The sequence below is a fragment of the Nomascus leucogenys genome, chromosome 25, assembly GCF_006542625.1.
Source record: "Nomascus leucogenys isolate Asia chromosome 25, Asia_NLE_v1, whole genome shotgun sequence".
NCBI lineage: Eukaryota > Metazoa > Chordata > Mammalia > Primates > Hylobatidae > Nomascus > Nomascus leucogenys.
Window position 1 is genome coordinate 30,102,074 of NC_044405.1, and position 8,003 is coordinate 30,110,076.

General features: G+C 53.5%; 1 long non-coding RNA gene across 1 annotated transcript; it reads left to right on the forward strand.

Annotated features, from left to right (window-relative positions):
* The first annotated feature begins 314 nt into the window (after nucleotides 1-314).
* On the forward strand, nucleotides 315-6,987 carry LOC115833140. The gene is made up of 2 exons (XR_004028582.1): nucleotides 315-1,002; nucleotides 1,356-6,987. It is a non-coding gene; the product is annotated as an uncharacterized LOC115833140 (long non-coding RNA).
* The last annotated feature ends 1,016 nt before the right edge of the window (nucleotides 6,988-8,003 follow it).

An 8,003-nucleotide genomic window follows, 5' to 3' on the forward strand; every position in this document is an offset into this window, starting at 1 on the left:
GAAGTGAACGTGGACATCTCATCGGGGATGCCGTTATCACCACTGGAATAGTCAAATTAAAAACATGGGCCGGGCGCGGTGGCTCACGCTTGTAATCCCAGCACTTTGGGAGGCCGAGGCGGGCGGATCATGAGGTCAGGAGATCGAGACCACGGTGAAACCCCGTCTCTACTAAAAATATAAAAAAATTAGCCGGGCGCCGTGGCGGGCACCTGTAGTCCCAGCTACTCGGGAGGCTGAGGCAGGAGAATGGCGTGAACCCAGGAGGCGGAGCTTGCAGTGAGCCGAGATCGCACCACTGCACTCTAGCCTGGGTGACAGCGAGACTCCGTCTCAAAAAAAAAAAAAAAAAACACACAAACATGGACACCAAGTATTGGTGGGTGAGTGGAGTGGCTGGAACCCACATACACGGTCGATGGGAGCTGCACCCTTTGGAAATCATTTCACAGTTTGTGCTCCATCCTGGCCAAACCCACAGCTGGAGTCTTTCCAAAAACAGTGATGGGAGTTTCCACCAGGGAGTGCCTCAAACCATCCCGAGATGGAGCTGGTTGGGATTCCAGGGAAAGAGGTGCTCGTCGCCAGGGTGATCCATCCAGAGCACTTACTAGGGGATCTGGCATAAGGAGGGCTGCAGTGTGTCCTCAGGACAGATACTGTATCTTTGGGACAGACAGCAAGACGGGGATTCCACCTAGGTCTGTCTGCAGTGAGTTGATATGAGAGTTTAAGGAACTTGGACCAGGGCTGCTTCGTTTCAGGGTTTTGGGCAACGACCTAAACACCTTTATCAGTGCCTGGGAATGCTCAAGGCCCAGCTTGAGTTCAGGCCTGCAGGGAAAACCTGCAACTGGCCTGCAGAGTGGTCAGGGCACAGAAAGAAAGCCAGAAGCTGGGGACAAACCTGCCGTATGATCCAGCTGTTTGCCTTTACCTGGGAGAAATGGCACCACCTGGCTGAACATAACTTATTACACACCCATGAGTCCTCCTGGACAGGTGATGTGACCTCGTGCAGCCTTGGGGTACCCTGACACTCCCATGGACAGGCCAGGGGGTTTGCCTGGGCCCTGTGGGCACAGAGCCCCTTGAGATGGGTTTCCCTATGCAGCCCTTGTCCCCCGGGGACCCACAGCACTGCACTCCTCACCCCCTCTCCAGGGACCCACAGCACTGCAGGCCCCCCCCGCCACTGGGGACCCACAGCACTGCAGCCCTCACCTGCACCCCCCACGGCACTGCAGCCCTCACCTCCACCCCCCAGGGACCCACTGCACTGCAGCCACGCCCAGGCCACCACCTCTGAACACAGGCCCACTGCTGTTTCTGTGAATAGACACTTCTCCTTGCAGATGTCAATGGTTAATGACCGCCCAAGCAGAAGCCAACCCTCTTCATGAAGGGGCCACAGATCACCCCGAACCAGAAATCCACAGAACAGCCAAGGCCACAGCGGAACCGAGCGGGCCACGCCCCTGCCTCTGGGCCGCTTGGGGCCGGGCCTCCCTGACCCCGCTGGCTCTATCGTGAGGACTCAGGGTGGAGCTCTGCTGGGCTCAGTGGCCTTCACAGCCGGGGCCCACAGACCCGGGTCCTATGGGCAGTACTGTGCTCACCTAGAGGCCACGGTCCACGCCCCGTCTCCAGCAGGCCCAAGTCACCTGTCCATGGCGAAGGCCTGGCCTTGCTTCGGGCCCTGGGGGCTCTCCCTCTGCCCACTGTTTCTTCCCAGGTGACAGAGGCCGGAGAGCAGGCGAGCCACGTGCCGGGTGCCGCAGCAGGGGGCACTCCAGGCTGGGGACACTCCAGGCTGGCGCCCCTCCACCTCTCCGTGGGCTCTGACCTTTCTTCTCCCCGCCTGGGCAGCCTCCTTCAGGTTGGGGAGTCTTTTGTTGACCCCTGGATTAAAGTCCTCATCAGGAATGACCCGGAAGAGGTCTGATGAGTCTTTCCTCAAGAGAAGAAAGTGTCCCTGAGTATCAGCAAGTGGCCCCATTCCCTGCACGGCAGTCTTCTGTGACCAGCGGCTGACACCGCGAAGGAGGGCCTGGCAGCCCCCACAGGCCACTGCCCCGAGGCCGCCACGAGAGGGCAGGAGAGCCCTTCCTGGGAGCTCTGTGCCACGGGAGCAGGAGAAACGCGGCTCCACCAAGCACAGCATGGATGGGTCCAGCAGGGAATGGAGAGAGGCCCCAGCACATGAGAGAAGAGCACCCTGGGCGTCCCCTGTCGGAGCCTCTCGTGTCCCCAGCGACCCCTGAGAGCAGGCCCTGGGCCTCTAGTGGCCCCTTCCGGAGCCACTGCTCAACTGCTGACCTGCTCCCAGCTCCTCTGTGCCCCGCCCAGCTCCCTGCAAAACCTCACCTGAGGGGAAGGAGGCCCCATTTAGGCGCAGACGCAGCAGGTGCAGCTTGTGGTCCTGGGACCACACCTGTTAGAGCCCATCCTTCCACCCCGGCTGGGCCCTGAGTATCGTCCGTCCCCACAGAACTCAGCAGGGTCAGGTCTGAGCACTCCAGGCCGCCAGCCCCCTGAGTGAGCTCTGGGCCCGAGGTAGATGTGGGTCACAGGCCCCCCGGCGAGAACACCCACAGCGGGTAGATGTGTGGGGACCGGATGTGGGTCCTCTCCTGAGAGACGTGCAGATGGGGAGAGGCCGGGCAGGTCTCAGCATAGCTGGAGCATCTACCTGTCACCACCTCGGAGCCTCCTGGCCCCATGGGAGTGGCCCTGGGAGCAGGGCTGGCAGTGAAGAGCAGAGAAAGGCAGTTGGGGACGTCGCCCCTGTCCACCGAGACCACCCTGCCGTGGAGACGAAGGAGCTGTCCCTTCGCGGAGCGGGGCTGGCCAGTGGGAAGGACAGAGTGGACTGGCCGAGGACCGCTGAGCTCAGGACCCAAGGAGGACTCTCCTAGGAGACGAGAGAGCAAACGCCGGGGACTCTGTGCAGGCCTGCTCCTCTGCTTGCAAAGTAAGTTACCCGGTTCACGCGTTTGGAGTTTCTGGACTCGTTGCAGAGTTCCACCCCTGCACGTCGCTGTTCCCCAGTAATCAAATCCTGGCTTTTGTGCCTGGAAGTGCACAGGGAGGGGACAACTTTGTGAGTCAGTGGCGGGGCAGGGAGTTCTGGTTCTCCAGGGCCGGAGGCCGTGCTCAGAAGGGTTTCTTAGCAGGAGCTTCGGGGCCCCCAGTCAACACTTCTTACAGGCAGCCTGGCCAGCTCTGTGCACGAAGGAGGCGCCCGAGGGTCCCAGGCCACCAAGTGACCAAGACGTGAAGGCGCCCAGGGTTTCCTGGGGGTGCGCTGATCCCAAGGCAGCCACGTGTGGTCAGCATGGGGGGGGACCAGTGCCCCGGGGGACCTGCAGCACAGCAGGGCCTGCCCTCCTGGGTGAGACTGGCCGGCGGGCTGTGGGGATCTGGGGGGGATACAGTCAGGGTTCTGTGCTCCTGAGGGCTACGCCAACCCACCTGCCCTGAAACAGAACCCGAGCCTTCTGCCTAGGGGGGCACCTGGGCACCTGCTTTCTGTCCTGCCCTGGACACATCCCAGCGGCTGCACATGGGGGAGGCACAGCCTGGGCTCAGGGCCAGGGTCCACTCTGCGGGGATACTAGACCCAGGGGAGCTGTGGGTGTGGGGAGGAGACCCCCTGCGTCACGCTGACGGTGTCGGCAGTCGCCAGCTTTTGCAGGAGCGGAACCTGGGGGTTCTGTGACTTGTTTAACCGCATCTTTTGCCCGGTACTTGGTCTTTTCCTGGTGGGACACCGTGTTGGTAGTTTGGAAATGGTTTCTTCCATCCGTTGCCAGCTCAGAACTTCCCCCCACACCTGGGCTTCTCCAGCCTGAGCTTTCCTGGGGAACGGAGGGCCTGTCCTTCCTCAGCACTGTGGGAGGGAGGCAAGGCCTGCGGTTGAAGTGCCCCCAACATGGGGCTCCAGGAGAGAAAGCCCCACGTCTCAGGGAATGAAAACAGAGACGGGGCCGCCCACATGCACTCGGTGGCTCAGAAATCATTAAAAAAATGTTCTGAGCCCCCGATTTTGGCTGTAAAAGGGACTGACTGGCTCGTGACCGCTCCCCTGTCTGTGCCTTGAGACGGGAGTGTTCAGTGTTGGGGGCGGCTTTCCCTCCAAGAGGAGCTTCACAAACATCCGCTCTCTGCAGGGTCGCCTCTCCGTGGCCTGGGGCCCCTGTTGGAGGAAGGCTGTCCAGCTGCCGTCATCTGGGAAACGTAGGGGGCGAGCAGAGGTCACGGATGGGGCTCACTGGGGGCTGTGAGAATCTGTCCCGTAGGACTTTCTGGGATGGAAACGCTGGCAGAGGTGAAAAGTGCGTCATGTGCTTCACTGAACCCGGCTGCTTATTTATGTTTGGAGGGCTGGTTTCAAGGACTCCTCGTCTCCCTCTCCGATGATGGCGTCAGCGGAAATGCAGTCGGGGACGGGGCTGCTGGGTTTCCTCCCTGGAACGAAGGACAGCCGGAGGTTTTGCTGATTCACGAGCAGGCCCTGACCACTGAGTTCAGGGTAACAAACCCACATGGACCCTGAGTCCGCGTAGCTCCCTGGGCCTCAGCATCAACATCGTAAACCTCCTGGCTCTGGCAGTGTCTGTTTCATCCCCTCCAGAGCAAGTGCAAGTGTGAGGTTTAGAGATTCTAAGAGGAGAAGGGCCAGAGGTCTCGAAAACGACCTTCATTCGTTCATTCATTTGAGAAATTTGCGAGGGCCTCCGTGTCCGCGTTTGGTGGGGCCTAGGACGCAGATGTGAAGGGCGCTGCTCTCAGGAGCAGACGGAGGTGTAGATGAATCACTACACACCCACCTCGGGCCCACAGAGGAGTATGTGGGGAGCTGTGGGTGTGGGGAGGAGACCCCCTGCGTCACGCTGACGGTGTCGGCAGTCGCCAGCTTCTGCAGGAGCGGAACCTGTGGGTTCTTCTGTGACTTGTTTAACCGCATCTTTTGCCCGGTACTTGGTCTTTTCCTGCTGGGACACCGTGTTGGTAGTTTGGAAATGGTTTCTTCCATCCATTGCCTGCCTTTTAGCTTTGTCGGTGGTGTTCTGTTGTAAACTTTGGCACGTGTTTAATGTGAACAACAGGAGGTGAGTGCCATGAGTTCCTGTGTGCCTGTCACCCAGCCCGGCCACCAGAGGTGCTGGGGGCAGTGTCCACACCCCCCTTTCTTAGGACGCCTGAGTCTCAGGTGTGACTTATAGGGTATTTCTTGTGGCAAGACGGTTACAACAAACTTCAGCGTCTCGCCTGTCCTTCTGTGGCTATGGCTTCTGATCTTCTAATGGCTTTCTCGTCAGCCGGGGCTGAGAACAAAATAACATAGACGGCAGGGCTTAAACAGCAGAAACTTACTTCCCACGGTTCTGGAGGTTGGGAGTCTTGGATCACCATGTCGCGTGGTCAGGTTCCTGGTGAGGGTGGGATTCCTGGCTAACGTACCCACCTTCCCAAGGCTCCCTCTCCTGATACCGTGTCACTGGGGGTGAGGCTTCAACACAGGAATTTGGGGGACACATCAGCATTCACTCCATCACAAATGGTTAGCCCTTTAATCCGCTGGAATTTTGTTTGGGGTTGTGTGAGATACGGGTCTGACATTTTCTTTTTCAAATACATAGCCAGTTGTCACATGATTTATTGAAAAAGGAATCTTTTCTCCACCGACTGACATGAAATGCTACTGTCATCGTAAACAAAATTCCCGTAAATAGTTGCCGTCTCTGCTGTCTCAGTCCTGACTCACGGGCTGACTTCTGTTTCTGCACAGTAGCACTGGCATTAACTGTGACAGCTTTACAGCAGGCCCCCTCCCCGAGGCCGTTCAGAAGCATTCCTCAGCGGGTCCTACATGTTTCCTCTCCCATGTCAAGTTTAGAAGCAGTGTCAAGACCCACAGCAGTCCTGTGGGAGTTTTAAGGGATGCACGGAGTTTATGGGGACAGTTTGGAAAATTGACATTCATGTGACTTAGAGTCCTACTACTTGAAAATGGATTCCAGCTCTCAACGAATTTAGAGCTTTGGCAAAATTTTTAAGATTTCTTTGATGTCCGATGTGCTCATTTCTTGGTTTGTTCTTGAGTATTTTATGGATTTTTATGAAACCCACAAAGTTTTTGTTATAATGAATGGGACACTTTCCCATAAAATGTTGTAATTCTGTATTGCTGTTTTAATAAACACTGTTGATTGATGTATATTGATGTTACACTTGGTCACTTGTAATAGTTTGTCCATTCATTATTTTGAACTTTTTAGGTAAACAGTCATATAATTATGCAAATAATTATAGTTGTATCTCTGCCTTTCTAATATTTATAGTTTGTATATATTATCATGTTGGCCAGGACTCAAGTATAAAATCAAGCATCTTTCTCTTGTTTCTGACTAATGTGAATGATTCTAATGCAGGGGTTCCCAAACTGGTGGCCGGGGGGCCAAATCCAGCCAATGGTCTCTTCTTGTAAATAAAGTTTTATTGGAACACAGTTACACCCATTCTTCTACATATTGTCTGATGGCTACTTTCATGCCACAGCAGTAGTGTTAAATAGTCCAGACAGAGGCATTGTTGCCTGAAAAACCTAGAATATTCACGATCTGAGCCTTTACAGAAAAGTTTGCTAATATCTGTTCTCATGTATTAAATACAATGTTTGTTACAGGTTAAGGAAGTTTCTATTTTTAGCTTTCTGAATATCTTGTGGTTGTGTGTGCTTTAAAATTAGGACTAAATATTAAATTTACCATATGCTTGTTAGGGGCCTATCTTTTGAGATGCCCAAAGTTTCCCTTTTTTAGTCTCTTCATGTAGTGAGTTGTACTAACAGATTCTCTAATGTTGAACCATCTTTGCTTTCCAGAGATAGACTTTACTTGCTCCTGATAGATTGGATTCTGTTTGTTAATACTTTTATTTTTGGGTAATTACCTCCCTATTATAAATAATATGTCAGCATCATTGTGTGCAGATGTGTGTGTGTTATTCTTGCCATTAGTTTCTCCGGTTTTTGGTTAACTATTGATATGGTTTGGGTCTGTGTCCCCACCCAAATCTGATGTTGAATTGTAATGCCCAATGTTGGAGGTGAGGCCTGGTGGGAGGTGGCTGGATCATGGGAGTGAATTTCTCATGAATAGTTTAGTACCTTCCTCTTGGTACTGTTCTCGCAATAGTGAGTTCTCGTGAGATCTGGTCGTTTAAATGTGTGTGGCACCTCCCTGACCCTCCTGCTTTTGCTCTGGCCACGTAAGACGCACTAGCTCCCCTTTCACCTTCTGCCACGATTGAAGGTTTCCTGAGGCCACCCCGAAGCTGAGCAGAGGCCAGCATCATGCTTCCCATACAGCCTGCATGTATGGGCCATGAGCCCATGTATGAGCCATGAGCCAGTTAACCCTCTTTTCCTTATAAATTACCCAGTCTCAGGTATTTCTCTATAGCTATGTGAGAATGGACTTATACAACTATATATTATAGAATGAATTGTGATACTTTTGTCTTTTTCTGTGCCTGGAAATAATAGTAATTCTTAGTAAAAATTCACCTGTATCAAGTTCTTCCTATGCAACAAACACAATTCTGTATATTTTACATGAGTTAATCTTTAACCTGGAAGTCAACCCTGTGAACTAGGTATTGCTTTCATGTCCATCTGACAGATGAAGAGGCTGAGGGTTTAAGTGTCTGCCTAAGGCCACCAGCCGTGGGGGCAAAGATGGAATTTGAACTGAGCTGTTGGCCTTCAGAGGACAGGTTCCTGAACGGTCATTCTGTCTCTCTGTTGCAGAGATCAGTCCTGCATATTCCTGTAAAAACTGCCTGAGCTTGGTGCTTTTTTAAAGGATATCATTTGACTACTTTTTTTTTTTTTCTGTTTCCTGCCCATGTCCCATAGGGCTAATCAGATTTTCTATTTCTACTTGAGTCAGTGTTATACTTTATATTTTCATTTTTGTTGTTGTTTTTAAATTTTA